Below are 17,120 nucleotides of genomic sequence, written 5' to 3' on the forward strand. Positions count from 1 at the left end.
TCAGAAGGGACTTCTTCAATTGGTGAGCAGGTATCCTTTCATGCCAAGGAATCTTCCCTGGGCAGGGAGGGAGGGGAGGGGTCTTGGTAGTTGGTGATTTGATCCTTAGACAAATAGCTGAGTGGCAAAACCATACGATGACTTGCCTGCCTGGTGCGAAGGTAGAGGACATTATGCGTGTTGTAGATAGGCTGACAGACAGTGATGGGAAGGAGCCAGTGGTCATGGCACATGTTGGCACCAATGATGTGGGGAAATGCAGTCGTAAGGTCCTGGAGGGAAAATTTAGGCTGCTAGGCAGGAGACTCAAGGCCAGGACCTCCAAGGTAGCCTTTTCAGAAGGGCTACCTGTTCCACATGCAGGGCCAGACAGGCACAACTTAGCAGTCTCAATGCTTGGATGAGACAATTGTGTAGGGAGGAAGGGTTCAAGTTTGTTAGGCACTGGGATGCTTTTTGGAACAAGCGAGAGCTGTACAAAAGAGACGGTCTCCACTTGTCCCTAGAAGGAACCAGGCTGCTGGTGCTTAAAATCAAAAAGGTAGCAGAGCAGTTTTTAAACTGAATCTTGGGGGAAAGCCAGCAGGAGATGAAATGTCTCTGGTTCGGGATGACTTATCTCAAAGAGATCACGGGTCAAAGAGATGATGGTGGTAAGCAGTGGGGTACCTCAAAACTCAGCCTAGCCTAGCCTGATCTTGTCAGATCAGATCTCAAAAGCTAAGCAGGGCTAAAAATGGAGGCAGGCAATGGCAAACCACCTCCAAATGTCTCTTGCCTTGAAAACCCCACAGGATCAGTCAGCTGTGACTTGATAGCAAAAAGAAATAGAAGAGAGGGGTGTTAAAAAATTATCTGCCCCAGGCACCAACTAGGCTAGGTAATCCACTGGTCAATAGGATGGTACATTCAATAAACAGTGCAATAGGAGTAGGGTTGTAGAACGAACCAGAAATAAAAAAAACAGGACTGAAGCAAAACCTAAGTATTAACACGACACATTAAATGATCCAGAAATTACATAGTAGGATTCTAATATAATGCCATATATGAAACTGCTGTGTGGGGTACACTGTAGGATTCGATTCAGCTCTGAAGATTCAAATGTCTTTTACAAGAGACAATTATTAGATACCACCCATACTTTAAAATATAGTTCTTTAGCAAACATAGTGCTCTAGATTGTAATGCTAAATAGACTTTGTGGGATTTCCGTAACACAAGTCATGTTACACTATGTAGTTTTATAAAAGCGTATTCAACTTTGTTGTGGGGGTGGCACTTCCCTAACTTCCAGTATTTTGCAAGAACTGTGACAATGTTATACACAAATACTTCACTTCAGAAATGAAATAATGGGCTTCACAGATAATTACAGTTTGTTACAGAAAGTTTCACAGGAAACTCTGTATAAAAATGAACACAACCAAATTACAGCAGCAGGAACCATAACTATATCAAGGTTCACAATCTTCATTAAAGTGCAACTTCCAAAATATCTCACCTGTTTTTCCTCACTGCCCAATAATAATCTGTATTCTAACACTTAAAACCTTGCTATTCATTTACAGGTCTAATGCTAACCAGAAAGCCACTGAAAGTTTTATTAGCAATTAAACTTTATGAATTACTTTTAAATCGGGCTGGTTGATTAAACAGTGTTTTAACTGCCCAAAGTAGAAAAGGCAAGGCTGCAGTCATGAACTCATTTATGCATATTAATTCCCATCTAAGTGAATAGGCTTAAGTATACAGGATGTGAAAATGCAGCCAAAGTCTCCAATTCACAAACCACACTGGCTTCAATAGAAGTGTGTCAGGGGGAAAAATAATTGCAAATTGTAGCCACAGAAGGAAAAGACTACTGTAGAAACTCTGAGTATCTTCTACTGTCCAGTTATTTGGTATTTACATTATTCAGTGATTTTATCTTTGTAATGTTATAGGCTTATTACTAGATCATGCTGACCTGTAAAATCATGAAGAAATATGTGCTAAAAATAAACTTTAGTGGAAATTTAAAATGCCTTTGACTGAAAGAAGACCTCATTTTCACTGACCATTTACTTCACTGTCAGAAAAGTTTTTGCGGTGATAGAATAATGAGACTGTTGCCACCAAGATGAGTGTTCTCAATTACTCTGGTCCTAAAAATGAGTACCAAAGTAAATATATACAGCAGCAACATAATATTCTATTTAGTTACACTGCTGAGGTTCTGTTATTGGTGGATTGAATTCTAAATATGGTACAGCAAGTCTCTGAAAAGGACTGTTAGCTGCTCTTTTTTGATAACAGAATTTTCACTGTAAACATTTGAATGGTAACACACACTTTTAAAAATCAGAGTTTTTATCATCTCCTTCAGCAAGACAGAAAATGGAATACAGAAGGGCTATCTTTGAAAACCAAGTGGATGGAGATTTTACACATCTTTTCCCCAAACCAATCAACTCTCACAATTAATCACTTTTTCCCAAGTAAAGAAATGAAATCAAGGGACAGACAGTTGAAAGAAAGTTATAATATAAGGGAGCTATGGATTAGCAGCCAAATTAACTAGATGCTTTTCTGACTGGTAACAAAGGGATTTAAGGAGAAGGATAATAAACGGAACAGAATTCTCTGAGAATATGAAAACAGCATTCTAAATTACCAGAAGCTCATGTAATAAAATAAAATAACCAAGCAGGTAATTACCAACTAGAATTTCTAAAACTTTTCTTTCATAAGAGCAAGTCTTCAGCATGCAATGTTTCAATGTTCACTAAGTCTGCCAGATTGATGCCTTGGAAGATATTACAAATTCCATTCTAGCCTTTGATGGAAACACAGGTTCAAAAAATGTCGGAGGTAGAGTCCAAAATAGTAAACAGTTGTCTTCTCTAGAGAACTGGCAAGGGCAGTGTTCCTTTCATTCCCCCTCATCATGGTTCGCAATGTGTTGCAAAGCATGCTGTGAACTGGACAGTGGCCTGCTTCCTACTTCCTACTCATCTGGAGGCTGCCCTGGGAAACCATGCACCCCAGTACAGAATAGGGATAAACAGGCACTTTGTTAGACCATAACACTGCCTCAGTGAAGAGTTTTATTCTCAGAGCCATTTTTTATGTTCCTGTTCACAACCTTTGTCTTAAGTCAGTAAGTGCCATAAAGATATGTGAAAAATGAACTTGGAAACTATCCAAGGCATGTCTATTTCTGTTGAACAACACTCTGGATCAATTTCACACATGCCTGAGAAGTTCAATAGACACATCAGCCAATTTGCAAATTGCCTGTTTTTGTTCCTCTTTTGACTTCTTTACAAAATGCATCCTGAGAAAAGTAATATGGCCAGAGGCAATTCTAAAGTGACCAGAGTAATAGTAATGCATTAATCCTATGACAAAGCCAACTTCCCACAACATTTTGTAAATAAAAATTATTTTCAGTGTTTTAAATAAACTCCCCAGCATAGTACTGAATTCTGCTGTTTATATGAGGACAGTTATAAGAATAATATTCTCTACTGAAGCCTAGGCAAAAGCAACTCCACTTTCTGTTTCAGGAGAAAGATTTTAGAATGGGGACAGCATGAAGGACATGCAGAACGCATATCATGAGCCAAGAAACAAAGGAACTTTACATGTTATATATATATACACACACACACACAAACATACATATATACAAACAACCTCAAACAACTCCTCACCCACAACAATACAGCATCACATCTGAGCATGGACACCGGTACAAGAGCTTGCAATAAACCCAAGTGCCAACTTTGCTGCCACATACACCCAGACAACATAATCACTGGGCCTAACATTAACTATGCCATCTCAGGCTCATTCACTTGTTCATCTTCCAACATTATATATGACATTAAATGTCAACAATGCCCTTCAGTTCTCTACATAGGGCAAACAGGACAAACCCTACACCAAAGGATAAATGGACACAAATCTGACATTAGGAATCACAGAACTGAGAAAACTGTGGGAGAACACTTTAACCTTCCAAAGCATTCAATGGGTGACCTCAAGGTAGCTGTTTTACTGCAAAGGAACTTCAAGAACAGAATAGAGAGAGAAATTGCTGAATTACAAATTATTATGAAACATCTCCCCAGGACTGAACAGGGATATTGGTTTTTTTATCTCATTACAGATGGTAAACGCACTCTCAGTGAGTATAGCTGTACATCCACAATATTCCAATGTGTTTCTCTTTTAGAATTGTGTATCAGTATAATCATTTGTATTGACATACTCAAAATAGGGATATTGGCTATATATCTCATTACATATGCTTTACCCATTTTCACTATATTTTATTGTATTCCTTTTTCCTATGGCAAAGTAGAATTATGTTTACATGTTAAAAAGTAAATTAGGTGGACAAGAACATCACTATCCAATGTATTTCTCTTTTAACTGTATTGATGCACTCAAACAGGGACTTTGGTTGTTTATCCCATTACATATATTGAGCCCATCTCCCATTGTCATTGACAGACAATCTCACATTTTGACATACTACTGTTTTGTTGCTTTCTCATGCTCATGCTACTCAGTTCAAAGGTTTGCTCAATTTGTTAATTTTACTATTCTGTCAGTGTACCATTTTACATTCTAAACCACTGTCTACCAGATAATTTTACTTCACTGTCATTGGTTCTTAAATCTGTACCATGTTGCATTCTGGGCCACTGCCTACCAGCTATGTATGGCTCTGCTCAGCTATGTATGGCTTTGCTCACTGTGCTGGATTCCTTGTCTGATGAAGTGTGCTTAAGAGCTCAAGAAAGCTTACGTTCTAAATAAACATTGGTTGGTCTTAAAGGTGAAACTTGACTCCTGCTTTGTTCAATTGCTTCAGACCAACACGGCTGCCCACTTGGATCTATATATACAAACAAGTCACTTTGCACAAAAATCACAAATAAGGACATGGTATATGGACATGTCTCTTTCGGTAATGCCAAATGAAGCATAGGTAAAAGATGGGAACACTTTCAGGGAGTCTGATGAACACAGCCCTGAGCATCTTGCAGGAAGGGTAGGCTACAAATATGCACAAATAATATAATTTAAAAAGAGTATACATAAATAATTTCAGGTGAAAAGGGGACATCTTAATCCTGAAACTGTACACAGTTGAACTCTGAATTTTGTAAAGTTTATAACTTTTTCTAATAAAATTTGATATAATGTAGCATTTAAAAAAGTGAACTATGACACCAAAATCCCGAACTGAAATTTCAGTCTGAATCATGACACTCATGCACATGATTGCAGTCATAGCTGTACCTGATGCCACTAGTATGCTAGACTAGGACCAGTGAAACAGATCCAGATCTCCACCCTGTCCTGAAGCCCAGGTGACCTCACAGGGTGAAATAGAGATGTTATAAATACATGACACTTGTTTAAGGCTTATCCTGATTATTTTTCCTTCATATACCTATAGTGGGTAATCTTAGTGTTTAGATGGCAGGTACATACAGAGGACCCCCCTTTAGTGAATTAGCAGAACCATCCTGGGCAAATTTACATCCTTCTAAGTCCATAAATTGACTGATTTTAGAAAGATGTAACTTTGCTTGCTTATTTATTTATTTCTATTTATATCCCACCCTCCCCACCAAAGCAGGCTCATGGTGGCTTACATGGTCATGCATATACATGAAAAGTAAAAATACATTAAGACATAGAAAAACATAAAATCACAAAAATATCAAAACATTTCAAGTGCTATTGATCTTTAGATGGTAATCCGTTTGATAAAATTGATAGCTGTCTATTCTGTTTTATATTAAGTTTTTCTATTTTGCTGTTCCAGCTGGATGTTCTATATGAAAACAGAGCTTAGGTTACCATTAGGTGGATCTGTAACTGGTTGACAGATCGCACCCAAAGAGTGCTTGTGAATGGTTCCTTATCTTCGTGGAGAGGAGTGAAAAGTGGAGTGCCTCGAGGACCTGGGACCTGTTTTGTTCAACGTCTTTATCAATTATTTGGATGAAGGACTAGAGGGAATGCTTATTAAATTTGCAGATGATACTAAATTGGGAGGGGTTGCAAACACAGAAGAAGACAGAAACAGGATACAGGATGACCTTGACAGGCTGAAAAACTGAGCTAAAACCAATAAAATAAATTTTAACAGGGATAAATGTAAAGTTCTGCATTTAGGTAGGAAAAATCCAATGCATGGTTATAGGATGGGGGAGACTTGTCTTAGCAGTAGTATGTGTGAAAAGGATCTAGGGGTCTTAGTGGATCATACGCTGAACGTGAGTCAACAGCGTGATGCAGTGGCTAAAAAGGCAAATGCAATTTTGGGCTGTATCAACAGAAGTATAGTGTCCAGATTACGTGATTGCTTTACTCTGCTCTGGTAAGACCACACCTGGAGTATTGTGTTCAATTTTGGGCACCACATTTTAAGAAGGATATAGACAAGCTGGAACAGGTCCAGAGGAGGGCGATGAAGATGCTCAGGGGTCTGGAGACCAAGTCCTATGAGGAAAGGTTGAAGGAGCTGGGGATATTTAGCCTGGAGAGGAGGCAGCTGAGAGGTGATATGATCGCCATCTTCAAGTACTTGAAGGGCTGTCATATAGAGGATGGTGTGGAATTTTCTGTGGCCCTGGAAGTCAGGACCAGAGCCAATGGGTTGAAATAAAATTAAAAGAGTTTCCAGCTCAACATTAGGAAGAACTTCCTGACCATTAGAGCGATTCCTCAGTGGAACAGGCTTCCTCGGGAGGTGGTGGGCTCTCCTTCCTTGGAGGTTTTTAAACAGGCTAGATGGCCATCTGACAGCAATGACGATCCTATGAATTTTGGGGGAAGTGTTTGTGAGTTTCCTGCATCGTGCAGGGGGTTGGACTAGATGACCCTAGAGGTCCCTTCCAACTCTATGATTCTATGATTAGGTTCATGCTAGAGGTTGTCCAGATGTTTCAAAATCTGTTGTAGTTCACAACTTTAATGCCAGTAGCTCACAAAATAGAATTCTTGCTAACAAGACTCCACAGCTTAAAGGGAACACTGCATGGCACACATGGGCACCATGTTGTGGATCTCTGCTCTAAACCTTCCTTTAAGCCCATTAGGAGCAGCAATGGTGAACCTTAGCCATTAAAGCACTGAACTTGGAAGTTCCTGGTTCAAAGTCTACCTCAGCCATGAATCCACAGTGGCCTGAGGCAAAGCTTTATTGCTCATCCTCAGATCCTTCCCTTAGATCCTATTACCTTACAATGTGATATACAGATGGATTTAAAAAGCCCTATAGAAAGGCAAAACATAAATCATGAAAGAACTGCTTATTTCTAGTGTGGTCAGCAGTGTTCTACAATTTCCATTTATCTTCATTATGTCTTTCATTATAGTTGAATGTCCCTGAGTTCTATTTGACCCCTGGTCTTCAATAATATGTAGTGATAAAAAAAATGAAATATCTGGGTTAAGTCTGAGGGCAAAATAAGAACTATTTCTTCAATATATAAGTGATATAATTTGATACTCACATAATATCATCCTATGGTGAAGCATCAAAATGGTATGACCTTTAGGGAAATTAAGCTTCTGTTTCATACAAATGAGGTTTGGAGGCTGTAATTCAACAAATTTATTTGCATGCACAATACTGAATACTTCTTTCTTTCCCATATCCATGCCAAATTTGTGGGGAGTTTAAAAAACATCTTTTTGTTTGGTTGACTCTCTCTCTTTCTAGTGTGTGTGACTGTATGGAAAAAAAACCCCTCTGAGTACCAAAGCAGATTCAGCTGCATAAAGCAAGTTCATTTGGACAATATCATAAATGACAAATGTTTAAACACATGAAAATAATACCATGAAGTCTATTTTATGTATCAAATTCTGTTGTATGTTATCTTAGCTGTGTTATTTACCTGCTCTGAATTTAAGAATGGAGTGTGAAACACAACATGGCAGAAAACTCTTGGAATCGATATGCAGTGCAGACCTCTCTACCAGAGCTGCTACATTATCTTGTATGGCACGTGCACAGTTGTCAAGGCAACCAGTATCCTTCAACCAACTCTATTATTATGGCTATTAAAGGCTTTTAGACTCTCTGGTGTCCAAACCATCACTCTGAGCTGGTTTATACTAATAACCTTCAAGTGCAGATGTAAGCAAAAAAACATGAAATACAGAGGAAAAAATACTTTTGTGATAGCATTATAAACAGCATCATAAACCAGTAGCAGCCTGAGAAATTAAATTCAGTCAGCTGGAGGTAAGCGACTCTTACATAACTATCTTTATTAAGCCAGATAAATGTAGGGACAGTTCACTGCAGAACTTTAGTCTCCATGATGAAAAACTCTCCATGATGAAAAATAGTAGAGCAGGACGACAGTACTTACTAATTATCCAAAAGACACAATCTCTTTGAGCATCTATTGCAGTCAAAAATTAATTAGCAATTGCTGCAGCTATCAGATGTTATTTTATGAGAACTAACTGATAAATATATTCATAAAATAGGACTCAGGAAATGACAGATTCTACATTTTAATGTGATCGCTTAAGTTTAGAGAGCGGATGTACCATTATCACATTCAGCTCATTACACAAATCTGAATTTAGCTTATGAAAATCATCCTTTAACATTTTGGGAAGCTTTCTCTTCCAATAAGTGTTCATATCCTTCCGTTGCATATAAACATTTTCCCATCAGAGCTCTACAACAACCTCATTATGTTCAGTATAGATTAAAATGTAGTCTTCTTTAGCCACCAACCAGGGAATTTCAAGCAGAAAAATAAATAGCTTAATTTATTAAAGCACCCCTGACAAATCATCCAGTAGTTTCTGAACTAGAAGATTTATACTAGTTCCTGAAGTGCACTCAGTCTTAAGGGAATGCAGAATGATGGATGCTTTGATACTAAGTATACGGCATACCATTTTTTGTTCACTAAATATGATTTAAGAATCCAACAGTCCATTTCTATCTCTTCTTGCTGCTGTGTGTGGTACAACAATGGACTTACACAGCAGCAGCTATCACCCTGTTCAACAGCTTGTATAAGAAAAGAAAAACAGCTCCCCCAAAATGGGCAAGGTATAACACTACCCACCCCCCTCCATGCTGATCCCCCTGCTCAAATCACAGGCAAAGTGAAAGAAAGAGAGAGAGAGAGAGAGAGAGAGAGAGAGAGAGAGGCACAAGAATATGCAGATTTGATATCTTAAACTGATGTAGTAAGTCACTTGAGAGCTAAGCATGGCAGCTTGCTAAGGATTTCTCATACTTTAAGCCAATATATGTAGAACAGGGCCTCATGAACATTTAAAAATACATGCTGGAACTTTATATAGAAAAACAGAAAGAGAAGGAGAAAATCCAATCTGTACACAAGGCAGTCCTTTGCCTTCCCCTTTGCTTTGTCCTTGTTTCTAGTTGAGGCTGAGAATCCCATCAAGAATCTGCAAAAAATGGGCAATGCTTCCACTTCCTTTATTTAGTAAACAAGTCAGATTAAATGGACAGCTATAATCTGTATTTCTTCAAGGGACATAGACAGTTATATTATGAAACTCAGGATGAAGGAAGAATGACACCTGTGTCAAACCATTTCCTCCTAAGGGTACATTCTTTGAAATACCAACCACATAGATGCAATAGCCTTACAAACATCAAATAATTAAATATTCATTTGGTTTGAAAATTAGCATGCCTGTAAACATATTTCTCATAAGCATATAAAAACAACAATTTAAACCATTAAAATTTAAATCGTTCTAATTTTCTCTTTGATAACACAGTTGAAAGACTGCTGCATTTCAGCATAACTTCTACACTCATCATTATAATGATGTGAGGAGTTCACGCAAAAATACCATGCAGAACCCATGGTAAACTTTGAGAAGCAGAAATGGTAAGTACTCTCTTGCTATAAAGCAAGACAAATGAGAATTTTGGCTTATTCTGAGTAGGCAGTATTTTATTCTGAGTCTCACTAGATATTTTAAGAATCAAGATAAAGCCATGCAGTAACAAAATATTACTAATCTGATGGAAAGTATTCTCTTTTCATACACATAGGGTGGGATCACACTGGGAATTTGGCTTGGCAGTATCCTGGCTTTGAAAAAGCTGGTTCTCTTTGATGCATGCTGTGGCAATCACACAGCCCCTATCCTTCAGCCGGGAGAAGGAGAAGGAGAATTCAGGCTGCTCCTGCACGTACAGGGTGCAAGAATCATGTGCCCTGGCTGTTCAGACAGCTGGGAAACATGCCATGCACACACTTCAGAGATTTGCTACCAGGAAGTTCCTGGTGGCAGCTTAATCTGGTCTCAGCCCATCCTACGATGAGGTAAGGACAGGCGGGATGTGGGGGACAGCTGTGTGCATATGAGGGTGCCTGTTTAATCTGGAGGGCAGGCATGGCTAGGGTGGACCTAATCTCTCATGTGATTGCACCCATAGTATCTCCCAGCTGATATTTACTGGTGAGCTGATGCCCAAGGCAATCTAGTTAGGGCATTATAACGTAAAGCATTAGGGTAGCAAGGAAAGATCACATATCATGAGACTTTATACTATTTTCTTTGGATGTTACTTATATTTTGCATTTCACTTAACAAGATAGAAAAGTAGATATAAGTTTGCTAGCATGAAGCATTGTTAGCAGCAGCTTTGAAAAGAAATCTCTGCTGAGCAGGGGCAGATGGGTCATTAAAGCCACCAGGAAAAGTCCCAGTGGGCTGATGGCCTGAGGGACATCCCCTGGCACCAGGGCCATGTGAGTGATGAATGATGTCAGATTCACCTTATGCAAGACAGTCATACATGAAGTGGGCAGAAACTTCCCACACGTGAGGTGGACACAAGTTGCTATCACAAGGCAGTGGTTCTCACTTCATTCAACGTGAGTGAGAGCCACAACTGTTATGAGCTGGTGGCCCTCCCTATGTGCAAGACATGTGAGAGCTGCCAACCCCCACCATGCAAGGCAGGCAGAGCTTCTGCCACAAATGTGTGGCTTTTGCCCCATGTGAAGTAGGCATAAGCAACCACTATAAATTGGAAGCCGGCTTTTCCTCCCCCCTTTTCTCATCTATTGGTAGGGATGACTGGGGGCAGAGCCCTTTCCAGGGCTGTTTTTTCTTCCCAATTCATCCCTGATAGATATTTTTCATATTTGTCTGCTACTAGCACATGTAAATACAGGTAGTTTGGAGAAAGCTCATATTTATTCTTAACACATATAATTCCTAGAGAAAATAGCAGTGGAAGATCTGGAAGATCCTGCTAGCTTGCTAGCAGCAGTTGAATACTATCTGTGCTGAGTAACAGTGATTATGTACATTAATATGTAATGAACAACATTTAACCTTTAAATATATTAAAATTAACTATGATCAATATTTTCAAAAGTGTGCAAATGTTTAAAATAAAGTTAAATTAGTAAATTTAATTTCAGAAATAAAAAAGTAATATGGGTTTTTTTTTATTTAATTGAGATTCAAAGTAAAATTCAACTGAAGAGCCTAATGATCTAAGGAAACATTCATTTCAATAATAAGTAGTAAAGACTTTCTGTGTCACTAGTATAGCTGTTTAAAAAGCATACAGACTTTGCTTTCATCATCCATGGTTTTACAGTGCGACCCTAGGGCCAAGGTAAAAAATGCACAGGGAACCAATAAGACACTGTGCCAGCTATTATATCTCCATGATGAAGTGTACAGGCAAGATGTTGGCATGGCAGTGTCCTGGAACCATGTCAATGCAAGCTGCTGCACTGGAAGTGAAAGGACCAGAATCAGGGGCATGGCAGACAACTTCTTGAACCACCCCAGACTAGGATTGCCCCCAGAACTGGATGGAAACTATGCCAGCAAAAATCACGGTATAGCCTATACCCACCCATACAACAGGAAAAACAAAACGTCCTCCCAACACTGCATTCCTGCTCAAAAGCTCATGCATAGCACATGATGTGACAGCAGCTGCAGGCTTCCCAGTTGCAGGCAAAAAAAACCCTCCTATGCACTCAATCACAACACACACACACATACACCCAGCATGACATAACCCCCCATCAGGATACTCCATAGTTCAATAGGTAGGATGCATGGCATGGGACTCTGTCTTCGAGGTCTCTGACATGCACACTTAGTGTTGCATTTCAATGGTAGGAGAGGCACATTGACGGAACTTACCACCACTGAGGGAGCAGTTAACACTAATAACCAAGGGGGGTGGGAGCAAAGTTCATGCTTGTGGTGAACAGGTTTATGTTCAAAGCTCTTACTGGTGCCACATCTCCAGGTACACAAGTCGAATTGGTGCCCATAAACTGTGTTTTGAGCAAGTCTGTTAACAGGAGTGTGCATTTGGATTTACCCAAACCAAAATATACCTTAAAAACACCTTATTGGTATTTTTGGCATCCCAAATGTATCTGGAATTTTTTTGGAGAACAAAAAAAATTCCTTGAAAAAATTCCTGATATATTTGGGTACTACTGGCAAACCCAAACAACAGCCGAGGGGCTGGAGCAGATTGTTCCTGCTGCTTAGCCATTTTGGGGCTTTCTTCTGCAGTCCCCTTAAAAAGGGGGTGTTTAAAGGGACTGCAGAAGACAGCACATAAAACAGCTGAGGGGGGGGGCACTCTCCCCACCAGCTCAGCTAGAGCTCTTTTGGACTGTTTGACTGAACTGCCAAAGAGACCCCCACCCAGCTGCTTGGCAGGCTTTGTTGGGCAGTCTGGTTTAAATCTTTCTGCAGAATTGACTGCTTTAAACTGGGCTACCCAGCAGAACCCTAGCAAAGTCTGTGAGGAGATGTTCTCCCTGACGGCTTAGCTGCTTGGCTGGTTTAAACTGGGTTACCCAGCAGAGCCACAGAGAAGCCTGAAGAGAGCTCTCCTCACAGAATCAGCTGTTTTGCGAGCTCTCTGGGGCAGCCCATTTCAAAGGGAGCCTCAGCTGAGTCACTCAGCTATTTTTTGTGACTCTACCACTGTTTTGTTTTGTTGCCCTCAATTTTTTGGTTTAGGTCTACTGGACCTGAAAAAAAAATTTGGGGAGAAAAATTGGGATTTTTCTTTGGGGGGGCGGGATCCTGAATTTTTTTCTGGGTCAAATAGACCCCATCCAAGAAATAGCAAGAAAAAAACTGCATACACCCCCAGCTAGGAATACAGCTGCCTGGGCTGGGAGTGCCCCCCCCATCACCCTCACAGATTGAGTGCCACCTTGACAATGCCAGTTCCTACACCTGAAGCTAGCAGTGTGTGCATATGGGGGTGACCCAATCCAGTCCCTCCCAGCACTATGCTCCATGTCATGCAATGGGACAAATCTCTAGGAAAGTGTTCCCAAAGGTGTGGGAGGACAGGTATGATGGCTGAGTACCACCTCCCTTGGGTGGGGAACTGGGGACAAATATGTTTGGGGAAGACTGGCAGTTGCCCCAGTGTGCTCTGCCAATCAGCTGTCAAAGCATCCATAGCACATATTGCTTTACACAGGATCAGAGCCCTATGCAGTCACAACAGCTATGAATGGAGCACTTGCAGAGCACTTTCCCACAGGATCAGTGTTATCTGGATGTATCTCAGGGTCGTTCCCTGGCAAATGGAGCCCTCCCATGGGAGTGGAACTTGAGACCCCACTGGGGCATCAGAGACATGGCTGTAGCAGACATCGTGTTTGTGGTGTTTTCCATTGCTGCACATGTTTAGCATCTGTGCAATGGTGATTCAGGGGAACCTGGGAACATGACCAGTGCTCTTCCTGCCACTCTACTCGACCACCAGTTCCAGCCTGACTTCTGCTCATTCACATGCAAGCTGTGATAAGGACAGCTCAGTCTATCTCTCTGTGGCCCTTGGAAGCAGCTCACAAAGGCACAGAAACCATTTCAGACAGAGGAAGATGGCAACCCTCTACACTGGACATCACCACTACTTGATGTTCAGTAAGGAATGTCTATTTTTGAGGTGATGAGTCTTGATAGATGCCCCTCCCTGCTCACCTTATCACTCAAGCTGTGACATCCAAGTCACAACTGTTCTCATCCAAGTGGTTAGGATGCTAGTCTTGGGTGTGGGTATAAGCTTGCCCTCTGTCTTAATGTTCAGGCCATATGCCTCTCTGGTGGTTGTAATGTTTCTGGACTTTCCTCCCTTTCTATGGCTCTTTGTGTGAGGAGGACTGGCATCAAGAGGCAGTGGCCAGATCAACAGATGGTGATTGGCTGCACCTGTGTGTGCCACTAAGAGGGATGTCATTAGATGTCACTGGCTAGTTGGTGGGAGCTGGCAGGATTGCTATGAACGTCACCATCCTTGTTATGCTGTTTGTGCTTCACAAAGGGCATGTGTTGTTATTTTTCCCTGAACAAACAAGAGGCTCCTCAGATGTGCCTGTAGCAGGCTGACTCTACTACAGAATCCCTGAGGATTGTTTCCCCCCTTTTTAATACAGTATGGAATTTCTTAACAAAAAAACAGTCAGTGTTTGTATTGCACATAATACCCTGTATGAGCAGTACAAACTTCATATATCTTTTCATGTCACAAACTGTTAATAATGAATAAGATTTGTAATATAAAGAAATTATTTTAGTAGACCTGACATCTACGTAAGTATGAGGGTAATGATCAGGGCCAGTGCCAGGATTTTCGGTGCCCTAGGTGAGGCTACCTACTTGTGCCCTGCCTTCAACCAATTTTAAAAACAGAAGAAATATAGGAAAAATCAAGATAACAAAACTCAAAACTTTTTACATTTTAAAGTTATTTTTTAAAATTTTAAATCTAATTTTTCCTACATTTATTCTTGAGATGATCCTTCCTAGTAATAAACTGACTTATATAGGGCTTTGTTGCTTGATGGCTTGGTTCTATATGATTTTTAAATGGGCTCACATGAATTCATTTGACACTTCCAATTAAACAAAAGAAAACCACCATCACATTGTAGATCACACTTTATCCTATGGCAGCGGTTCCTGGACTTTAAGCTTTATTGGTCTTAAAGGTGCCACTGAACACAAACTTTGTTGTATTTCCTCAAGACCAGGAGGCTACCCACCTGGAGTTACGTTATGTTTAGGGTGGGTTAAACACTGGTGGAGTTTAATCCCCTGACTGTCCTTTCATGCATTTCCTTTGCTTTAATAATAGTGACCTTAAGAGCAGTTGTGTGGTTTGAGATGTGAACTTTTATTTTATTTTAATGAATAATTAGATCGGACAAATGAATTAATCTATTTTAAGGTTGAGCAGCAACCTATTTAACCTTAACTTTTAACTAGATGGTCATCAGACACAGCCTAGAAAGCCCTCTCATCCTTCCAGTTTTTGTAGAGGTGAGAGAGAGAGAAGAGAGGGTCATTGCAAAATATGTGGGACAAAGGGACTTGTGTGTGGACACTGCTGAGTTCTTATCACAAGTAGGCTTCCCAACCCTCCCGCCCTGGCAGGGGCCCCCCGAATTTTCAGCCTCCTCCCCCGCTCTCAACAAGTCTGGGGGCGGGGGGGTGGGGAGAGAGCTGGGCAGGGCGCCTGAGCCGGGCCTTCCCACCAGCCAACAGACCCGGGAGCGGAGAGGAGGAGGCGGCAGGTGGTAGTAGCCTGTCCGCGCCGCCACCAACCGGCCCTCAACGGCGCTCCCGGGCAGCCTCCGCTCCCTTCCCCTCGGGGCTGCAGCGGCGCATGGCCTTCGACTGGCAGCTGCTGGGGCCGGCGGGGGGCTTCGGCCGGCGCAGGCGGCTCCTGGCCACGGCCTCGGGGCTGCCGGCGGTGCCGCTGGCGCTGGGCCTGGCTGTGGGGCTCCTGCTCTCCGCCACGCCGCCCCACCGCTGCCGCCCAGACCCGGCCCTGCTGCTCCCGGCCCTGCCCTGCAACGCCTCCGCCACCCGCCTCCTCGACGCCGCCCTGCCCCACGGGCCCAACGGCGCCTGGAGCCCCTGCCTCCTCTTTTGCTACCCCCCCCACGGCGGCACAACGCTAGCCGCACCGCCGCACCGCAGGGCCCTGCACCCGCGGCTGGGACTACTGCGAGGCCGGCCTCCACTCCACCCTCGTCACCCAGGTCCCCCGACGAGAGGCAGGAGGGAGGGGGAGGGGACCCAGCCTAGCCTCCCTCGCAGGGCGCTTCTTGTGGCCAGGGCCAGGCGCCGTGGAAGCCGCCTTGGGTCCTCCAGGAGGAAGGGCAGCGTGCAAAGGCCGTCTGGGGTCCCCTGCTGTTGTCTCGCTGGCTCCTGTTCCCCCTCCCCCTTCAAGGAGAAAAAGCGTCTTCAGCTCATTAGTTTCCAGCTAATGGAAAGGTATAGTTCTGACAGCCTCCTGGTTGTTTTAATGAGACGTTGGTTTCCTCTCTCCCTCCTTCGCTCCCCCCCTTCTGCCCTCTTTCCCATTTTCCCATAGGGTCCAATTCTATGAGCCCTAAAAGATGGTGCCCTTATCCTTCATTATTTCCTATGGAAGAAAGGCATTTTAAAAAGGTGTGCTGTCCCTTTAAATGTGATGGCCAGAACTCCCTTGGAGTTCAATTATGCTTGTCACACCCTTGTTCTTGGCTCCACCCCCAATGTCTCCTGGCTCCACCCCCAAAGTCTCCTGGCTCCACCCCCAAAGTCCCCAGATATTTCTTGAATTGGACTTGGCAACCCTAATCACAAGTGATCTGGCTGTCTCCAGGTTGGTGGAACAATTCACCTCTCCGGCTTCCCTCCCATGGGGGTGGGTCATGATGACGTATGGAGCCAGCATAGAAACATCTCCTGCACTGGAATGCAAGTTTGGAGCCCGGACAGCAGGTGGCAGCAGATTACAAAATGAGCCACAGGGACTTTTTCAGTCTCATTTTTCAACTTAGTTGGGGGCAATTTGCAACTTTTTTTAAAAAAAAAGTTTATTTTTGTTTTCTTTTGTATAAAATGTTGCACAGTGGGTATACAACGTGCAGTGTACAGTTTCCAGGAGCCCAGGCTTCAAACTACAAAAATTAAAGAGCATCAAGGGTGTTTACAGCTCACCTGCATCTGGGTTTACTGGTAAACATGTGTAATAATTTAGAAAGCCCTGATCACAGGAGGCTAAACCAAGTAGCTTAGGGAAGGCT

Source organism: Heteronotia binoei, chromosome 5 (assembly GCF_032191835.1).
Source record: "Heteronotia binoei isolate CCM8104 ecotype False Entrance Well chromosome 5, APGP_CSIRO_Hbin_v1, whole genome shotgun sequence".
Lineage (NCBI taxonomy): Eukaryota > Metazoa > Chordata > Lepidosauria > Squamata > Gekkonidae > Heteronotia > Heteronotia binoei.